Source organism: Trachemys scripta, chromosome 1, assembly GCF_013100865.1.
Source record: "Trachemys scripta elegans isolate TJP31775 chromosome 1, CAS_Tse_1.0, whole genome shotgun sequence".
Taxonomy (NCBI): Eukaryota; Metazoa; Chordata; order Testudines; family Emydidae; genus Trachemys; species Trachemys scripta.
Window position 1 is genome coordinate 290,558,746 of NC_048298.1, and position 21,984 is coordinate 290,580,729.

At 41.4% G+C, this 21,984-nt stretch overlaps 2 long non-coding RNA genes across 10 annotated transcripts in view; one reads left to right on the forward strand and one right to left on the reverse strand.

Annotated features, from left to right (window-relative positions):
* The window catches only part of LOC117870988, an 82,176-nt gene extending 60,871 nt beyond the window's left edge, over nucleotides 1-21,305 (reverse strand). Inside the window, exons 1-2 of one of the 3 annotated variants that reach the window (XR_004644105.1) lie at nucleotides 20,934-21,305; nucleotides 16,376-16,454 (exon numbers count right to left, since the gene is read on the reverse strand). This is a non-coding gene — a long non-coding RNA (uncharacterized LOC117870988). The remainder of the gene's footprint in view (nucleotides 1-16,375; nucleotides 16,455-20,933) is intronic. The other 2 variants (XR_004644106.1, XR_004644109.1) reach the window with 2 other exon arrangements.
* LOC117870990 overlaps nucleotides 1-21,984 on the forward strand; it is a 62,461-nt gene that overhangs the window by 35,707 nt on the left and 4,770 nt on the right. For 4 of the 7 annotated variants that reach the window (XR_004644110.1, XR_004644111.1, XR_004644113.1 and 1 more), the window contains 2 exons: nucleotides 13,582-13,664; nucleotides 16,195-17,736. This is a non-coding gene — a long non-coding RNA (uncharacterized LOC117870990). Of the gene's footprint in view, nucleotides 1-9,557; nucleotides 9,777-11,665; nucleotides 11,834-13,581; nucleotides 13,665-16,194; nucleotides 17,737-18,201; nucleotides 18,232-21,984 lie in introns of those variants that run through there. The other 3 variants (XR_004644112.1, XR_004644116.1, XR_004644117.1) reach the window with 3 other exon arrangements.

Consider the following 21,984-nt stretch of genomic DNA (forward strand, 5'->3'; position numbering starts at 1 on the left):
AATCTTGGTATCCATTTTGACAATGCAATGTGTAATCTAAGTTTATTTTGTTTTTAATTAGAGGAAGTTTATTCATCTTATTGAGATCTAACATGGAAAAAAGTGTCTCTGGGAATGGCCTACTGAAGATTTAAAAATGTCTATTACCGAAATCTGTATTAAAAAAAATTATTCAATTTGATATATTTGATTTTGGAAGTCTATTTTATCAGTAATTGAATGCACATTATAACCAGTATTTCCTTATTCTGCAGATTGTGTGATTATACATATTAGTATGGTTTAAATAGTTAGAGTAGTTAATATAGTGTCGTAAGTGTAGTTTGTCTTTTTATGCCCATTGGCAAATATATATATATATATATATATATATAGAGAGAGAGAGAGAGAGAGAGAGAGAGTGATGGTTTAAATCACTGGGATTTAAGACCTATCCCTCATATGATGCCTCAGTACCCAGTAACAACAGGCCTGCTTTGTCTTGGAGAAGGACATGTCATAGAGTGACAAACAGAACATTGTTCTTTCTCCAAGCATACCTATAGATTGAGAGAGGCGAAGCTGAAACTTTTCCTCCTAGAGAAGTTGATGCAAGCCTCCTCAGACTCTGAGAGGAGAACTATAACCAGGCCTCAGTCTTTCTCAGTCAGTGCCCTGGTGAGCCATGCTTCCACTTGAACTCTCAGGCCATATTCACTCAGAAGCCCCATTTGTCTGCCACTACATCAATGTGGAAATCAGACAGGGAAGAAGGGACCAAGGGAGCAATGCTCCAGAGATGAGCACACCAGAGAATTGTCTCTCACGCAGCCACCATTCCCTCCGTTGGCTGTCAGGGAGGGATTCTAGGAAGCATCATGATGTGTAGTAGAAAGGGGTCTGGGCTTCGTAGAGATCACCCTACCTGTTACCCATCCCCATGTGCATTCCACCATAGTACTTCTACCTACACAGTCATGGCCTTACTGGACCCTCTGAGGTGTACAGACATACTCCAGAAAGCCTGCTTCATCTGTTTTCTCTGGGCTAGATTGGTGTTCCCAGAGAGGCAAATCAGTTGAGCCAGTTGGTTCACCCACAATTTCTTGAGAGGCAGAGTGAAGAGGAACATCAGCTGCCAGGAAAAGATCATTTGATTCCTGCTGCATTATCCTCATACTCTCCTGATGAGACTGAATCCACCCACATTGGCTTCAGCTGATGAGTTTTTAGGTATTCAGAGATCTGATGAAATGCATGATGGAAACCTTAGACATATCCCTGGAAGTGGTTTAGCAACACAACTCTTGGACATTCTGCATCCTTCTACAATAGGGAGACTCACCATGCCCATTAATGAAGGTCTACTGGAGCCTGCAAGAACCACCTGGCATACACCTGCATCTATCCTGTCAAAAAGCAGATAGGAGGTACTAGATCCCTGCTAAAGATTTGAGTATGTCTGTTTGTATTCAGCACCAAGTTCTCTTGTAGTAGCAGCAGTACAGCAGAGATCAAAGCAGCAGGGGCCTCTAAATCCATACAGAGAGAAAAGCACCAAAAAAATTGGACCTCTTCAGTTGCAAGGTGTATTAATCAGCAATCCTCCAGATGAGGGTTGCTAACTATCTGGCATGCTTTCCAAAAATATGTTTTTTAAACTGAGCCAGATTTTTTCAATTCATAGACAAACTTCCCAAGGAGCACCATGAGGAGCTGAAATCCATCATGGAAGATGGATAACTGCCTGCCTGCACTTCTCTATAGGCTGCCCTGGATATGTCTGACACCACGATCACTGCAAGAATCATGGGGAGATCACCATGGCTTCAGTTCTCAAGGATCCCAGGGAAGTCCAAACAACAATCAAGGACCTCCCATTTGAAGGTAATGAATTTTTCAACAATGGGACAGGTGAATCCCCCCACTTCCTAAAGAATTTAAGGGCAACTGCACTTTTGGGGGCTGTACATCCCAAGTCTAAGGAGGAAGCAGTTACACCAATGGTCATCCTTTAGAAAGTTCTTCTCCACCTAGTTTTACGGTGAGCCACAGAGAACCTCAGTGTTACCAAGGAAGAGACAGAGATTCCCCAGTAGATGACTCTCTGCCTTCTCTGGTGCCCAACAGTCCGCGACTTCCAGCAGGCAGCAGGTTTGCCACCAACTTTGAGTGCCTGATAGGACCAGTGGAAGATCTTTTTAGTTTACACACGCGCGCACACACACACACTCACTCTCACTCCCTCACTCCCCTTTGGCAACTGTCCTTTTTTATTTTTGAGAAGATTGGGCTGGGATTACTTCGGACTGGTGGATCCTAGAGATTGTAAGCAAGGGGTATCCAATTCAGTTTCAATTCCTTCTTCCCCCACTTCTCTTTCCCCATTCCTTTCCAGGTACCCTTCTCATGAGAGATTGTTAAAACAAGAAGCAGATTCCCTTCTACAACGGAAATCAGTGAAAGAAGTGCCCTTGGAGTTATGGGGCAGAGGCTTTTATTTGCATTACTTTCTTATCCCAAAGAAGAAAGGGGGTTGACAGCCCATCCTTGACCTTCAATGTCCTTTCAAATTCAGGATGGTGACTCTGCCCTCCAGAATCCTCTCATTAGATTCTCAGGACTGGTTCATGGCTCTCAACCTGCAAAATGCCTATTTCCATATATTAGTCCTCCCAACTGACAGGAAATACATCAGATTCCTGTCAGAAACATCCCTTTACTAGGGTCCTTTGATCTTTCTGTGGCCTTGAGGGTATTCACCAAGAGTCTAGAAGTAGTGGCAGCTCTCCTAAGGAGACAAGGGATCCAGGTCTGTCCTTACTTTGATGACTGGATGATTTGAAGAGGATCACCCCAACAGCTTATTGACTCAATTCAGATAATTCTAAAGTTCTTTGCCTCACTAGATCTCAAAGTGAACAGACAGGAATCCATACTGACTCCGACTCAGCTCACAGGGTTCATAGGAGCACTATTAGATTTCATACCAGCCAAAGCTTACCTCCCACAATAACAAGCCTCATCAATCAATGAAAACATGTTTCAGACGTCTCGGATACATGGCCTCATGCACTTAATATCACACAGCATGCCAGCCTTCACCTAGGTTCCCTGGAAAGGTGTTTGAAATCACTGTATCTACGCAGCAGACACTGCATGGACATAGTCACAGGCCCACAAGAAGTCCTCTTCTCATTACACTGGTGGTAAGGTGTTCTTTAGGTATGCAGCGGAGGACTCTTCTCCACACCTCTACCTACCAAAACTCTGGTGACAGACTGCACCGCCCAGAAATATGTGGGGGAGAGGGGATAACCTACATTGCCTTCAAATTCAGGGCTTATGGTCCAGTCAGGAAGCTTTTTTCCACAGAAACATTCTAGAGTTCAGGGATATCTACCTCAAATGCAAGACATTCCTGCCTCTTTGTCAGGGTCGCACAGTCCAAATGCTAACAGATGACACCAAAGCTATGCATTATGTCAACAGTCAAGATCATCCTCACACTGTCAGGAAACCATACAACTATGGAATTGATGCATTCTGAACCAAATCAGACTGGCTTGTCTGCATGTTTCTACCCTTCAGAACATCATGATAGATCAAGTCAGTAGGCAATACTTGGACAACCACAAGTGGTCTCTCAAAGGCTCAGTCCTACAGAAGATCTTTTGAACACAGGGATTCCCAAAATAGACCTAGTTCGAGCAGACCAGAACAACCATCAGACATTCTGTGTGACAGATATGACAATTTCCAGCAATGTCCTTGAAAAACTTTGTTGAATTAAGTTTAGGTATCTTTGGGGTCCATTGTACTAAATGTAAAGATGTGTATTATTGTGATCCAGGATTGTATGTAACCTCTCTAGGGGGAGATATGATGTAAGGCCTGGATAATCAAAGGACTATATTGAACAAAGTGCCAGACAAGAATGGACTTGTGGGACAATATATGTGAAGTGGATTTCCTAGGAAATACCTAAGGAGAGGTTAATGCAAATTCCTCACCTCTGATTATGCAAAAGTCCAGCATTTTGAAGCTATGCCCTGAGGAGATGGCCTGTGTCTGCTGATCACCTGTTACACGAGACCAACATCAAAGGCCCAAGTTGTATAAAGCAAAGACTGAACTATTTATGGTTGCTCTGGTTCTGAACCTGAGACAGTTATGAACTTGTAACCTTAGGAAAAAAATCTTTGTGGGTTTTGAAGGACTGACATCTACCAGAGCTTGAGGTTAGAGTGGGGTGACTCTGGTTAGCTTTTTAGCATGCATGCAAGTTCTTTTCTTGTTTTTAATATATTTTCTCTGTAATGCTTTCACCTTTTGAATAAATGTGTTTGCTTACAAAAAATTGTGTGGTAACTTGTGACTGCTGGCAATTAGTCTTTGCATCCATGCAGAAAGCATGTCTGATCCCTCTACATATGGATCTAGGGGAAACAATGCCCCTAAATAATTATTTTATTACAATGTAAAGGTTTGCAAAGTTATTAATCATTTGTGTCTCAAAGAATATAAAATGTTAAACAACAGTTTCCAAAACCATGAGATAAAGTAAAAGTGATGGGGTCCATCTGACAAAGAAAGGGAAGAGCATTTTGGGACACCAACTTGCCAGCCTAGTGATGAGGGCTTTAAGCTAGGTTCAAAAGGGGCAGGTGACAAAAGCTCACAAGTAAGTATTAAAAGGGGGACTTTGACAGAGGGCTGGAAGTCAGAGGGGGACGGGGGAGGGAAATAGAAAATTACATTACAGTAGTACCAGTAACAAGAGGAAAAACAGTGAGGGAATCTGCTCAACATCTTAGATCTCTATACACCAATGTAAGGAATATGGGGAATAAATAGAATGAACTGGAAATCTGAGTACACAAGCTAAAGTATGACTTTGTCGGTAGTACAGAGTCTTGGTGGGATAAAACTCATGACTGGAATATTGATATAGAGGGGTATAACTTGTTCTGGAAGGACAGGCAAGGAAAAAAAGGGAAAGGGTGTTTGTTGCATTGTATTTCAAGAATGTATACACTTTTTCTGGGGTCAGAAAGAGGTGAAAGGCAGACCAGTTGAAAGGTTTGGGGTGAAGATAAAAGGGGGGGTAATAGGATGATGTCATGAGAGGGATCTACTATATACCACCACACCAGAAGGAGGAGGTAGATGAGGCATTTCTATAACAAATAATAGAAATATCCAAAACACAAGACTTGGTAGCAATGAGGGAATTTAAGATGATTCTTGGAAAAGTAAGATGGAAAAACACAAAATGTCCAATAAGTTTTTGGAATGTGTTGGGGACACATCTGGGGAATATGTTGGGGACATCACAGATGGTGGTGGAAGTAACTAGGGGGACAGCCATTTTAGACTTGAGTCTGACTAACAGGGTGGAATTGGTTATAAATCTGAAGGTGGAAGGCAACTTGGCTAAAAGTGATCATGAAATTATAGGCTTCATGATTCTGAGTAAAGGAAGGAGTGAGAGCAGCAGAAAAAGGACAGTGAACTTTGATAGAGCATACTTTAACAGAGAGATAGTAGATAAGGTCCCCTGGCAAGAAAATCTAAGAGAAAAAGGAGTTCAGGAAAGCTGGCAGTTGCTTAAAGAGATAATATTAAAGGTATAACAGCAAACTATACCGATGTGAAGGAAAGATAGGAAGAGTAGTAAGAGGCCAATATGGCTCCATCAGGAGCTCTTTAATGCCCTGAAAATCATAAAAGAATCCTAGAAAAAGAGGAAACATGGAAAAAGTACTAAGGATGAGTGCAAAAAAATGACACAAGCATACAGGGACAAAATCAGAATTCCTAAGGCACAAAATGAGTTACACCTACCAAGGGACATAGAAGTCATAAAAAGAGGTTCTATAAGTACATTAGGAGCAAGAGAAAGATGAATGAAACTGTAGGTCCATGGTGTAGCAGGGAAGGAGAACTAATAACAGATGATACCAAGAAGGCTGAGGTGTTTAATACCTGTTTTCCTTCAGTCTTCTCTGAAAAAGTTAATTGTGACCAGATGCTTAATACAATCAATATTAACAACAAGGGGGAAATAACACAAGCCAGAACAGGTTAAAGAATATTTAGATAAGTTAGTTGTATTCAACTCAGCAAAGCCTGATGGACTTCATCCTAGGTACTTAAGAAACTAGCAGAACCAATCTCAGACGTTGGCACCAGAATGGAGGAGGAGGGTCAGGGGGCCATGGCCCTCCCACTTTTTGAACGTGGACCAGCCTGACTCATCCACTTTTCGCCCCGCACCTCCTCTACCCCCGAGGCCCCACCCCCCCAACCAGGCTGGCAGCTGGAGCTCGGCTGTGGAGCCGGGCAGCTGTGGAGCACCATGCTGTGGACCTTCCACCTGCCCAGGGTGGGGTGGGGGTCAAGAGCAGCCCCTGGCATATGTCCCTAACCCCACCTGCCCAGAGCAGGAGGGTCCATGGCTCCCCACAGCTGCCTGCGCGCCATGTTCGGCTTTTACATGGATCTGGCTCCAGCTAGTTGGCCGCAGCCCAGCCATGGTAAGAGCCGTGTGGGCAGCTGTGGAGAGACGCGCTGTGGACCCTCCACCTGCCCTGGGCGGGGGGCCCACAGGGCAGGGACACGGGCCGAGGGCTGTTCTTGTCCCTCTCACCCCAGGCAGGTAGAGGGTCCTCAGCGCGGCTCCCTATAGCTGCCCATGAGGCTCTTACCATGGCCGGGCTGCGGCCCCATAGCTGGAGCCAGGTCCAGGTAAGAGCCAAGTGCAGGCAGCTGTGGGGACTCATGGACCCTCCTGCCCTGGGTGGGGGCCTGAGGAATGGGAACACAGGCTGGGGGCTGCTCGCAAACACACCCACACACACACCCCTGCTCTGGGCAGGTGGAGGGTCCCCAGTTCACGGCCTGTTCCAGCTTCTGGCTTGCTGGGCAGAAGGGGTGGGGGGGTTCTAGCCCCCCCACTTTTGGGCAGGCTCTGCCGCCCTTGATCTTTGAAAACTCATGGAGAAGTACATAGTACCTATCTTTAAAAAGAGGAACAAAGAGGACCTAGGGTATATATACAGTCTGCTTAACTTTGATACTTGGAAAAACACTGGAACAAATTATGAATCAGTTTGTAAGTACCTAGAGGATAATAGGGTGATAAGTAATGTACAACATGGAATTGTCAAGAACAAATCATGCCAAATGAACCTAATATCCTTCTTTGACAGGATTATTGGCCTAGTGAAAAGGAGTGACACATTAGATGTGATATATCTTGAGTTTAGTAAAGCTTTTGACAGTCCCACGTGACGTCTCATAAGCAAATTACAGAAATGTGGTCTAGATCAGTGGTTCTTAACCAGGGGTACACATAACCCCGGGGTTATGCAGAAGTCTTCCACAGGATACATCAACTCATCTAGATATTTGCCTAGTTTTACAACAGCCTACATAAAATGTACTAGTGAAGTTAGTACAAACTAAAATGTCATACAATGACTTGTTTATACTGCTCTATATACTATACACTGAAATGTAAGTACAATATTTATATTCTAATTCATTTATTTTATAATTATATGGTAAACATGAGAAAGTAAGCAATTTTTCAGTAATAGTGTGCTGTGACACTGTTGTATTTTTATGTCTGATTTTGTAAGCAAGTAATTTTTAAGTGAGGTGAAACTTGGGGGTATGCAAGACAAATCAGACTCTTGAAAGGGATACAATAATCTGGAAAGGTTGAGAGCCAGTGGTCTATCTGAAATTACTATAAAGTGGGTCCACAACTGGTGGAAAGACTGTACTCAAAGAGTAGTTATTAGTGATTCGCTTTCAAACTGGGATGATATATCTAATGGAGTTGCACAGGCATCTGTTCTGTGTCCAATACTATTCAATATTTTCATTATTTGGATAATGGAGTGGAAAGTATGCTTACAAAAGTTGTGGATGACACCAAGATGGGAGGAGTTGCAAGCACTTTGGGGGACAAGATTAGAATTCAAAAGGACCTTGATACATTGGAGAATTAGTCTGAAATTAATAAGATTAAATTCAATAAAGACAAATGGAAAGTACTACACTTAGGAAGGAAAATCAAATGCAAAACTATAAAATGGGAAAAACTGGCTAGGCAGTAGTACTGTAGAAAAGAATCTGGGGGTTATAGTGGTTCACATTGAATGTGAGTCAACAATGTGATACAGATGCAAAAAAGGCTAATATTCTGGGGTGTATTAACAGCCATGTTATATGTAAGATTTAAGAGGTAATTGTTCTGAGTTACTTAGCACTGGTGAGGCCTCAGCTGGAGTACTGTGTCCAGTTCTGGGTGCCACACTTTAAGAAAGATGTGGACAAACTGGAGAGGAGAGCAACAAAAATGATAAAAGATTTAGAAAACCAGATCTATGAGGAACAGTTAAAAAACTGGGCATGTTTAGTTTTGCGAAAAGAAGACTGAGGGAGAACCTGGTAACAGTCTTCCAATATGCTAAGGGATTTTATAAAGAGGACTGTGATGCTCACCATCAACTAGATTGCCTTGAGCAACAACAGGAAATTAAGCATAGAGAATACAGTAACTCCTCACTTAAAGTCGTCCCAGTTAATGTTTTGTTGTTACGTTGCTGATCAGTTAGGGAACATGCTCGTTTAAAGTTGCGCAATGCTCCCTTATAATTTTGTTTAGCAGCTGCCTGCTTTGTCCACTGCTTGCAGGAAGAGCAGCCCGTTGGAGCTGGCTGGTGGGGGCTTGAACCAGGGTGGATTGGCAGCTCCCCTATCAGCTCCCTGCTCCCCTAAGTTCCCTGTGCAACAGCTTCCCAGCAGGCTATCAACTGCCAGGCAGTTCAGCTGCCCCAGCCCCTGCCATGTGCTGCTCCTGCCCTCTGCCTTGGAGCTACTCCCGGGAGCCTCCTGCTTGCTGTATGGGGTGGAGGGGGGAAGAGAGGGGCTAATGTCAGGGTGTCCCTCTCCCCCCTGCTGCTGCCGCCCGCTTTCCCCATCTCCATAGAGAACGGGGGAGACACGACAGAGCTCAGGACAGAGTGAGCTTGCTGGCAGCAGGGGCTGTCTCAACTTGCTGATCTACTTAAAAAGGCAATGTACTTAGAGTGGGGTCAGCATACTTAAAGGGGCAATGCACATCTCTCTCTCTCTCTCTCTCTCTCTCTCTCTCACGCACAGGGTGTGTGTCTCTGTCTGCCATGCTGTCTCCCCTACCTCCATTTGTGCTGCCTTATAGAGTGTGAAGCTACATTAACAACAATGTGTTAACCCTTGAGGGCTCAGCTGTTCTAGTTCATCATTTAGCAGTGAGGCATTCCCTGGGAAATATCCCACCCCCTTCCACCCTCTGACTTCACCACCTCAACTAAGCTTCACAATCATCATTGCTGTGTACAGTATTAAATTGTTTGTTTAAAACTTATACTGTGTATGTGTGTGTATATATATATATATATATATATGTCTTTTGTCTGGTGAAAAAATTTCCCTGGAACCTAACCCCCCCATTTACATTAATTCTTATGGGGAAATTGGATTCACTTAACATTGTTTTGCTTAATGTTGCATTTTTCAGGAACATAACTACAACTTTAAGCAAGGAGTTACTCTACAGGTATTCTCGTATGACTGGTCCATCACATCATAGAGATGTTTCTTCATTTGCCATGTATGCTTCCAACTCCAAGGGACCTACTGATCTGTCTCAACCCAGAGAAATTAAAATTAGCAATGTGGAACTTTAAGGCCTGAACCTCCTTCAGTTCAGCAATTCTTTTTGACTAATGGATCAAATCAAGGTATTAATTTATGTCCAGTCTACAATCAACTATCTCTTTGCGCAGACTTCAGCATCTGAGGCTCTCAAACTTGCTAGATGCAGACAGTGTAGCAATTCAACCTCACAGCTCAAGATGTATCAAGGCCATTGCAAAGTTTCAACCATCAATTAAATATCTTATGGCTTATTGGAACTTAAATTTGCTTCTCCCTACATTGATGGAGCTTCCATTTGAACGGCTGTCTAAAGTTGCTGGGTTTTTTCCCTTTTCAATGAAAGTCACATTTTCAGAGAGAATATGAACTCTAGAAACAATTTCAATTCAGGAACGGTTTCTTTATTTTCTTAATAAGATAGTCTTCTTCATAGCCCCAGAGTTTATCCCTAAAAAAATCTTATTTTTTCATATTATTCAGTATTCACTTATTATCCCATTATTCACCTAAGCCTTTCTCATCCTAAGGACATTGAAGTTTCACTTTCTGGATGTGAGAAGGGCCATAAAATATAATCTAGAAATGATGGAAGCCTTTTGAAAATAAGATACATTATTTCCGGTGTATACTGGTTAAAAAAAAAGGCAACAGAGTATATAAAGCAACCATATCCAAATTGGTTAGAGCAGCTTATTGTTAAAGAAAAGCAAATAAGGATAAGAACATAAGAATGGCCATACTAGGTCAGACCTGTGGTCCATCTAGTCCAATATCCTGTCTTCCAACAGTGGCAAATACCAGATGCTTTGAAGAGAATGAACATAACATAGCAGTTTATTGAGTGATCCATACCTGGTTGTCCACTCGCAGCTTCTGGCAGTCAGAGACTTAGGACACACAGGATATGGGGTTGCATCTCTGACCATCTTGGCTAATAGCCATTGATGGACCTATCTCCATGAACTTATCTAATTCTTTTCTGAACCCAGTTATAATTTTGGCCTTCACAACATCCCCTGACAATGAGTTCCACAGATTGACTGTGCATTGTGTGAAGTAGTATTTCCTTTTGTTTCTTTTAAGCCTGCTGCCTGCCTATTAATTTCATTGGGTGACCCCTGGTTTTTGTATTATGTGAAGGGGTAAATAACATTTCCTTATTAACTTTCTCCATGCCATTTAGGATTTTATAGACCTCTATCATATCCCTCTTTAGTTGTCTCTTTTCCAAGATGAACCGTCCCAGTTTTTTTAATCTCTCCTCATCTGGAAGCTGTTCCATTCCCTAATCATTTTTGTTGCACTTCTCAGTACCTTTTCCAATTCTAATATATACATTTTTAGATGGGGCGACCAGAACTGCAAGCAGTATTCAAGGTGTGGGCATACCATGGATTTATATAGTGGCATTATGATATTTTCTTTCTTATCTATCCCTTTCCTAATGGTTCCTCACATTCTGTTAGCTTTTTTGACTGCCGCTGTACATTAAGCAGATGTTTTCAGAGAACTATCCACAATGACTGCAAGACCTCTTTCTTCAGTTGTAACAGCTAATTTAAGCCACATCATTTTGTATGTGTAGTTGGGGTTATGTTTTCCAATGTGCATTATTTGCATTTATCAACATCGAATCTGCCATTTTGTTGACAAGTAACCCGGTTTTGTGAGATCTCTTTGTAACTCTTTACAGTCTGCTTTGGACTTAACTACCTTGAATTTTCTCTCCTTTGCAAATTTTGCCATTTCACTGTTTACTCCTTTTTCCAGATCATTTATGAATATTTTGAACAAAACTGGTTCCAGTTCAGCACTCTGGAGGACACTGCTATTTACTCCTCTCCATTGTGAAAACTGATAATGTATTCCTACCCTTTGTTTTCTATCTTTTAACCAGTTACTGATCCGTGAGAGGACCTTCCCTCTTATCCCTTGACTGATTGCTTAAGAGCCTTTGGTGAGGGACCTTGTCAAAGGCTTCCTGAAAGTCCAAGTACACAATATCCACTGGATCACCCTTGTCCACATGGTTGTTGACCCCCTCAAAAGATCAATGGGAAGAGAGAAATAGAGTGTCTGTGACAAAATTTGAAGAGCAATGACCTGGGCATTGATCCATTCATTTACAAAGAATTACAAGGTGGATATTGTTTCCTTGTTTGATTGGGCTTTTAGTCACCAAGTTCAGCAGTCTGCTATGAAATCTTGTTTCCTTCCTTATCTTTCCCTCTCTTCATCCCATTTTGCTTGCTAATTCCCAACAACCTCTCCCTCCAGACTGATAGATTTTTAGGTATGAATAAAAGGACAATTTTGCTATTACCTGCTAATTTGTCTTCTCGTAGCACAGAATCTATCAGTACAGATGATCCTTCCATTCAGTTAAAATGTTTGCCACTTTGCAATTTGTTTGTTATAATTATCGTTTAATAATAATGATACCTAGCACTTAAAGAGCACTTTTCATCCATAAGCTGTCTCAAAGCTCTTTTAGACATTTTGGGTGAGATTCTGCACTGCTCCTCTAAGAGACACAGCACAATATTCACAACCCAGGTGGGTCTGAGGTAGCTTTAAACCACTTTTGCTCCCTCTCAATCCTGGGCTGCTCCACAGCCCCTGGCATAATGCAGACAGTCTCAGAGGCCTAAATTATAACAGTCTCCCTGAGCAGCCCTCTGAGCCATAGTGCTGCACAGAATCTCTGGGCTGGTCTACACTGGGGGGGGGGGTCGATCTAAGATACACAACTTCAGCTATGTGAATAGCGTAGCTGAAGTCGAAGTATCTTAGATCGATTTACCTTGGGTCCTCACGGCGCGGGATCGACGTCTGCAGCTCCCCTGTCGACTCCGCTACCGCCGCTCGCACCGGTGGAGTTCCGGAGTCGACAGGGAGTGCATTCGGGAATCGATATATCGTGTCTTAACGAGACGCAATGTATCGATCCCTGATAAATCGATCGCTACCCGCCGATACGGCGGGTAGTCTGGATGTACCCTATGCAATGTTGAATCTCAACCCCTGACAAATCCTCCCACCTCCAGTCATGCCCTCCTGCTCCAGGGCTTTGGAGGGGGGTCCTCAGAAGGCAGTCTTATGACTGTCTTCCTCAGTTCCTATGCCAGGGGTATCCTATCCTGGCCAAATAAGAGCCTCTATACACTTTTCTGACCCTTTTACCCAGCATAAAGGACCAGAACATGGGGTGTCACCCATTGTAACTTTGAAAATTTCTTTCTGGAGATGTGACACACTATGAGCTCCCTTCTCAGGGGGAGCTTTGAATCCAGATCCTTTCCAGATGACCTAGCTCTGTGATCTTTAATGGCCATGGTTAACTCAACAATCTGCTTCCCGACCAATGAGTTTTATGTCAAATATGCAGTTAAACAAAATGTTCCTAATTCTTTTAAATTTGGTTGTGTTTTAGATTTTCTATGGCTCTTGTCACTGTAGTATCTGAACATCTTTCAATATTTATGAATTTAGCCTCACAATACCCTTGTGAGGTACAAAAGTGTTAATCAACCTCATTTTATAATTTGGGAAACTGAGGTGCAGAGTGGCTATGTTCTTGCCAAAAGCCACACATGGAAGTCTGGGAAAGAGCCATGAATATGATCCCAATCTCAGCTCCCAAACCTGTGTCTTGGCCACTAGACCACCCTTCCTCCATCTTGATGTTGATGTAACATCACGAGTATAGTTCAGTTTGAAGTGTCAGATAGAGCTGTAGCCAGCAATCTGCAACTTCTGAGGAGCTAAGGGAGTGGGGGTGAAGGGAACAAGGTTTACATTCCTAATGCATCAATTAACCTTGCTTATTTGAGGATATTCAGCAAATCATATTAAAGCTGCTTGATTCTTTGAATTTTATATTTGCAGGTCACCTTTGTCTACAGTGCTGATACATATAATAATGTTTTATGGCTCTCATAAGCACAAAGCATACAAACTCTATGTCTAAGGTAAGATAATTAACATTCTTTTATGGTATCCCTCCCTAAAAAATATTGCACACGTACAGAGAAATACTCAGTATCTAACTGAAGGCTCAATTCTGTCTTTAAGGCAGTCCTGAGTAAGGGATGCTGCGGAGCACAGCAACTTCTCAGAGGGAGCTCGGGGAGAAAATCTCTCCCTGAGCTCCCCAGTGCACAGGCAGACTGTGCATGCTCCACTAGCTCTTAACATAGTGGAGTACGCTCCCTTCTCTGCATCTGGCCAGTGGGGGACATAGCCCCACCTCCTCCTTCCCCTTCTGGGGCTGGTTTACTCCTCTGAATTCAGAAACTACAGTTCTGTCTGCACCTTCTGAGAAAGGACTCTTGTGCACCACCCTTCACAGCCCCTTTAGTCCTCTTGCAGACATGCAAGGCTGGGCTCAATCTAGCCTGTATTACTATATTACTAGGAACTATATATATATATATATATATTCCCTCATTGGCATTTGAGTCGTTGTTCTAATGCTTGTAAGTGACAAAAATCTGTAGGAGTTACAAAATGCAAATAATTGTATTAATTATTTAGCTTTTTTTCTTTTTGGCTCTTCAGCAGTATTTGTCCTACAGATCAGCATTACAAAACTGAGTTGAAGTAAAATCCAAACTGACAGGTAGCCCTTACTCATGCAAATAGTCCCTTTGACTTTAATGGGACTTCTTGTGTGAGAAGCGTTTACAGGATGAGACCCTATAACAATTAATAGATTTTACATGGAAAGGTTGCCAAAAATTCGTATTTAGTCAATAGTACATGAAGATTGTAACAGGCAATCAAACAGTATCATATAATGGATTTTTTGGGTGAAATTAGTGATTTTATTAAGCAAAGGTTGTTCACATGCATGTAACATTCAATCAGTAATAGGCAAATTAAAAGTTAAAACACGTGTAAAACAGTAGTTTAAATACTGAATATTGAATATTCTGGATTTTGCCAGTTTGTCTTAAAAGCATAGTGTTTTTTTAAAGTTTTCTGCATTTATATTTCTTTTTATAATCTTTTATGTAAGGTTAAAAATGTGTATTATTCACCTGATAGACTTTTTGAATTTTCCTAATTTGCATTTATCTTTTATACCTGCCATGTTGGAATGGCTACTTTGTGATCTGTATTATGTGCATATTTATAGCCTGTGTTAAGTGCACGCTTCTACATTTTTTTTTAAAAGTGCATTATTTAATACCCTGCAATTGCTAATATCATGTACAATATTACATGTACAGTGATATTCAATACTATACAGTAATATCATATACAGTATTAAGAACTACTATACATATATAATAGAAAATCTTATCAGAAGTAATTATACATGTGTAGTAGTTATCTTTAAAAATTAATATCTTGCCAGCTTTACTTGCTTTTATTCTCAAAATACTAAGTATATGACTCTGTTATGGAGCATTAATGCAGGACTTGAAAATTATATTAGATACTTACTGGTATTAGTCAGAGGACTAAATCCACAAACCAGAAATAGATACAAAAGAGGGGGACAGGGAAGAATGGATGAAAGATGGGGCTCCCTGCCATAACCAGGTACTAGAAATGAGAAGGTGTATAGACATTTCTATAAAGATGTTGCATATAGTTGCCAGTCAATAGGAATCATAAGTTTCACCCCTTTCTAGCTTCTGGAAGAGAAAAGGGAGGTTTCTATCCCTTCTCCACTTTTCGAGAGCGTTGTGGCTTCTATGAGAGGGTGGTTGAATCTGTGCTACTTTACTTCTCCCTCAGCCTCCATTTCTTTTATCTGTTCTCTATTCCCTATTCCCCTACCCCTATGAATAACTGCAGTACCTCATTCTGATGTTAATAGTTTTGCCAGACAGGGACACCAATATGATATTGACATTACTGACAATTTCACAGTTAGTCATAAGACTCTGGAATACAGATGTTCATCTCTGCAGAGCTTTGTTAATTTCACTTTGCTACTACTTGACAAAGTGATGAGCAGTAGCAGAGGCATTGGAACTGTCTTCCTGCAGACCCAGGAGGACAACACTGCATCATTAACCCTCCAAATATGAACTATGGTAATATTCACAACCTAGAGAACAGAAGTGTACTTTATTTTTTAAATGAAAGCTGCAGATATTAATGGCTTAAGCTCCTATGCTCACCAGAGAATTTTTTTTTACTCTCATTTGGAAAGTGGATGAATAGATTTTCCAAGTGCTGCATTAATAACACATAATAGACTAAATGTATTATTTCAGTAAACAAAAGTGAGATATAGAAATAACCTGATTTAGCTTTTGTTTTACAATTTAGACGTATATTCTGTCGTGTTTCGAATACAAAAATCTCATTGATGAGAAAAATATGACCCACAATATTTGCTACCTAATAGCTAAAATTAAAGGAGAACTAGAGTTTTTTAAAGTGATAAATGTGTGTTTATGTGTCAGATGCCCCAAATAGTAAGGAGTGGAGGGGCATTTAACAAATAATTAAATGTAACAAATATTTTCTCCTCTATTTCAGGTTCTCTGAAATTGCACGGACTTACTGCCAACCACTGTAAAGTCATGGCTATCACTGAACCTTGCTAGAGCCTGGAGCTGATGCATAAGGGCTCAAGTATATGACTTTCATTATATGTCATGGGTTTGTAATTTTTTTTGCACAACCATACTGTTAAATAATAATAATTCCTGCCACTTACTGGCACAATTCTTGACCAGAATCACAGTAGCTGTGATGTTGCAGCAGATCAGCGGTCCACTGACACAAATTTTAGAAGTCTAAAAAGGGGAATGAAAGGGGAGATTAATTTGAAATTAGTCATGTGCTGAATGTCCCCCTTATGCTTATTTAGCTGAGGTAATCACAAGAAAAAAAGTAACTCTTTTAAAAAATAAAGTTTGTATTTTTTAGAAAACTCCCAGAGTATTATCTTGTATGAACTCTGAACATTTTGTATTTTAACATAAAAGTAATTAAAAATTACACACTGTACATATGGAAATACAGGTTTGATCCTCATAATGAATTAATACAATTTAGCTTTCTTTAATGTGTATGCTACAGGGCGGATTCTAAATTCCAGTGTATTTTTTACATTTAAAACAAATGAGACTATTTATGAGCGTAGGGATATATATGTGTAATACAGAAAGTATGCATATTTTATTTACTGAACACTAGTGCCTTCACACAACCTATTTTTTGTTGACATTTGTTTATTTTCTCTGGGAGAATGACAGATCTGCAGCACAACATAATACCAATCCAAAGGCCAGAGTTTCAGAGCAGACTGGATTTCAGGTAAATAGAAACTGATCCCATAGTGACAGTGATGGCCCCACACTTCCTGCTTCAGCTTTTGAAAGACCTCCCCACCAGCTAAGTCATTAAATCACTTCTTGTTTCCAGACACTGACAACTTTGGAATTTATTTTACACTGCTACTATTCAGACTACTTAAAAGGACAGAATGAACTGTTCTAGGCCCAAATTTTCTGATGCACCAAAGCTCTGGTAAATGTAGCAGAATTGGGGAGCCATCCAGTAGCTGGTTATAGCTCTCTGATCTCTGCCCAGCCATGTCTCTGGTACAAGTTTGAGCACTCTAGGGGCAGCTCTAATTTACCTAAGCTGATATTTATCCCTAATTGACTGTCCACCAACTGGAGTGCAGTGATCTTTAGGCATATTTCCTAGGAGGGTGTTGCAAAAGTAACCTATGATGGCTCTTTGCCTGCTGGGACTTACCCACATCAAGAGAATCCTCAGCAAGTGAGATAAAGGGCAGTTTTCATCTTTTTGTCCCAATTCTCACCCGTTTTTTTTTAATCAAATTAGGAATTATGAAATGCTTGGAAAAGAGCACATTAGATTTCTTATGAAGGTATGTTAACAAGAAAATAACAATAATTTACCTAATTAAGTATATGCTGAAAAACGTACAAAGTTATCTGCTTGGTTAATGAAAGTGTAGTGTCATTGATAGTGTGTTACCGTTATACCATAATCTGAAAAGGTGTATGTACTCCAATCTTGTGCAATAAAACATTTGGAAAACAACAAGGCTTATAAAAATGTAACCTTATTAAAAATATCTAAAATTTGAAATCCTAAATGTGAAATTCTTGCTTTCTTGTGTAGAGGAAATAGAGCAAAGCAATATAACAGAGAAAGCTAGCAGGACAAAGGAGATACTATTGACTCATTCCAGACTGCCAATTTAGCAGCTCAAACTTAACTTCCTTTTTACTTTTGTAACAGTAGGGAACTCAAAGCTTTTCTGTCTATTTTCTGCACAAATAGAAACACACAAACTTCAAAAAGTAATAGACTACTTTGAAGAAACCAAAACCATCAACAAGTTAAAAACTGCATGCACCACTAAACTGAAGTCCATGATTCTTACAGTTTCCAGTGGGTAAATGTTTATTATTTAGTTGTATTTTTAGGTTACTGCACTAGAGGGAAAAAAAAGTTTTTTTCACCAAATATCACTGTCTGTAAAACACTTTTTGTTGTTTTTAGTGTGATATGGATTTATTGACTTTGCAGTGGGTAAGTACTACTTCAGTATTTTGACAAATTTAAGAAATGAAAAATTGCCTTTGATGTCTCAAGTATACATTGCAATATTTTGGTAATCTTATAATGTTAAAATGATAAAACAGGAAAAAATAAGATAGGATATGAGGATTAATTTTGGACTCTGTATTCAAACATGCTTTTCTATTATTTTTAAATGTTTATTTTGTGCAGAGATTAACTTTTGAACTAAGGTGTACCATTTATTGTCCTCTGTCACAAACCTACTATGACTGGCCAGTAAATGTCATTGTTCCTATAATTTGTATAGTAAGAAATACAGTATCAAAAGTATATTCCTAGGAATTTCACAACACTAGGATGGTTTTCTGTGTGTTCTACCTTGTTCATATAAAATATTTGAGACAGCAGTTTAGCTGTTTTTTGTCCAGAAATAAAACTTAAATCTCTTATGATAAATTGCTTCCTGAACATACAGTGTTTGTTTAAAATGTCCAGTGTAAATTAATCATCATTATGTAAAGCACCCAAACATGGTATTAACTGTGATACTAAGGTAAACATTTCAAATGTTAGAAATCTAATTTTACAACAGAGCTACTTTACAGTAAGCAATACTTTTAAATCTAGAGGCAAAACAATGGATTTTGTACTTGTTTATTATTAAATCCTGAACTGTATTAGTACACCTGGAGCTTTTAAAATGCACTACCTGTGATTCACATTTCCTTTAACATATTACCAAAAGACAGACATGTTGGGCTCTATCAGAATATCTCTCAGTTATGAAGATTTGTGCAAAGCCTGAGTGACCGGGTTTCTTTTTCTTGTTATAACAGAGGTAGGCTAAACAAACAGAACTAGCATGTAATGAAAAGCTCCACTTATCATAGATTTTGCTATTTTGAAACGATTGAAATTAGATCATTTTAAAATCATGATCGAGACTCAGTAAAACAGGGCCCAGTTAGAACCCATCCCCAGAAAAGCTTCTGTGTGCCTCTCAAAAGTTTGCTTATCGATTTGAGAGCAGAACCCCACCCTTATTGAAAGACAAATCAACCAACTCCAGTATTGTATAGGAATGACCCCAAACAGCGGTACGTTTAGTGGTTTGAACTATACTGTAGCACACTAGAATTCTTCCCTTATGCTGATGGCTGCTATTTAATAAACGATGCAGGTTTTATGGGTAACAAGTCCCTTCGTGGCTGTGTTGTCCGACCTATTAACTATTCCTTCTGCCAAGCTGTTGCCGCTCAGTTTCTGGGTGTTGGGAGCCATGTAATGGAGACACATGGAAGGTGGAAGTGATATAGGATGAGGGAAATTGGCCCATGAGTTCCAGAGGCTACTGCCAGGCTACAGGCTCTGTCCCTTGTCTTGCTTGTGCAAGACTGGCTCTGGTGTCTGTCCCCTCCCTAGCTAAACAAAACCGCTTGTAACTCCTGAATGTTATTGCACAATGGGAGGAGGCTCCTTTTCAACAGGGCTGGTCAGTGTCTCCTCCCTCTTTCGCCCGCCCTCCTGCTGGCTCTCTGGAAGGAAGTGGGGATCACTGGGCACTTTCCTCTTGGGGTGCTATGGAAGCCTGAGCCCTCATCGTCCCTTCATACTGCAGAGCGGCTTCCTCCAGGATCCAGGGGAGGGAGAAAGGTGGGAGGGAGCCAGCGGAAGGGCCCGCCGCCTGCTGTTGTCAGGGTGGCGGTGACTTCATTCTTTTCTTAATATAGAGTCGGTTGTCAGGCTCTGGACAGAGCCGGGCTGGAGGGATTGGCTGTCAATCACATGACGTCACAATACGCTTGTGTGAGCACTGTAAACACTAGATTCTGGTCATTATAGCTCTATGTGTGAGGGCGCGCGCGCCTGGGCTGCTTGTCTCCCTCTGTGTGCCTGGGACCGACTCAAGCACATTGCTCCCTTCCCCTCCGCTTTCTGTGAGAGCAATGTCGTTGCCTCCATGATCTCTCACGGTGTAGAGCTCCAAAGGTAACATAATTGGAGGGGGATGATGTAATTCTCTCCCTGGCCAGTAGCTGCCTACGCTTGCACCAATCCCCTAGTTACTGGGGAGGGGGTATATCAGCACAGTATTAGCTGCCCCCAACATGCCGTGCAGATTGGGGGAGGCTGATCCCCCAAGCAAGAACAAATGCACTCCCTTTTAATCCGGAGTGGTGGTGAAAAGGTGGAAGATCCTCTCTGTCTTCAGCTCCGGCAGCAGATTGGGTAGAGGCGAGCCCAGTACGGCGTGTGTGTGCAGTAAACACGCCGATGAGCTCTGGCGGTAAACAAATCTCCTACTAGGCTTTCTAACACAGCAACTTGCTTCAGGCAGCTCCCCCAACACACGCACGCACGCACACACATTTCCCTTCTAACAAAAGCCTGTTTAATATTGGTTAATGCGTCAGCTTTTGTTCTGTAAGCGGCAGTAACTATTCCTATTTTTATAACCTATTGTAATATGTGACAGTTGATATCCCGACTAACCCAGCTCCTCACCACACACACACACCCCTACAGTATGAGACCCACGTACAGTCGCATGCCCCTCCAGTTCAGTGACAACAAACCACTATGGCTTAGCTCTCGGTCTGAAATCCCAGTCCTTCTTTATTTCCTCTGTATCCTTCTGCCTTTCTATTGTAGCAGATAGAAGAGGAGGAATCCTCCCCCCCCCCAAAAGGAAATATCTGAATTGTACTTACTGATCTGTCAGAGGAGGAAAAACACCCTTCTCACGGTAAAGCAAAATAGCCAGTTGCAGGACGCTGCCAGTATGATGAGAAAGCGAAGAAAAATCTTCCAATAGCGAGATTACCCCTAGATTCGGCTGTTTAACCAGAAAAAAAAATAAAAATAACAACCCCCCTGTTGCCTTTTTTGTGCAGTTTCAGCAAAGCTGCGAGGAAGTTGGTCCTTTTGTTCCACTATTTATAGATTGCGTCAACATTGCGAAAAGGAGAAGGCGGAGCAGTGGCACTTACTCCTCCGCGAGAGAGGGAGAAAAACCCTGCACACACGCGACCTTAAGTACACAACACTACGACCTCCTCCTCTCCTCCTCCTCCACTACCCCACTGAGCAGCGCCAGAGATCAGATTCAATCACGTGTCTGAGGAGAGCACCAGCCTGCCCAGTGCCTGCTTAGTGCTGCCTTGCCATGCACAGCAGCAGCAGAGAGAAGCTACTCTCCCCGCTCGCAGGGACTCTGGAGCTCGCATCCAGGTTATGCTTTATATGTGCAGATGAATGGATTTCCCTCCGTGTCACCCACTAAGCTTTTACAAGTGCATGCCACAGTGCCCACTGCTGCCACATCTATGTTCTCCATTGCCTCTCATGTTTATATATTTGAATATACTCTTCTTTTTTTACTACAAAAGAGTTCTAAAGTGAATTTGTTGCAACCCTACCATTGCAAATTCGCAGGAGATTAATACGCAGGAAAGGGGAAGCAGCATTGCTAAGACCCATAGAACACTCCTTCTGCTCTCCGCAGGTGCACCGAGAATATGTGACAGTTCCCTTTTCATTCCTACCATATAGGAGGGGAGGAGAGTATGTCAGGAGAGGTTCCTGAAGGGTTAATGGCAATGAGTTTGCTGAGGATATTTAAACCTTCCATTTAAAGCTGAGCTTGAAATTATAAAACTCCTTCTCCATCCAAGAAATGAAATTGCACTTTTCTGGCCTAAGGCCAGCGTCTCTGAACTGAATGTAAACAAGGAATATTGCAAGAGGGCCTTCCAGTGAAAC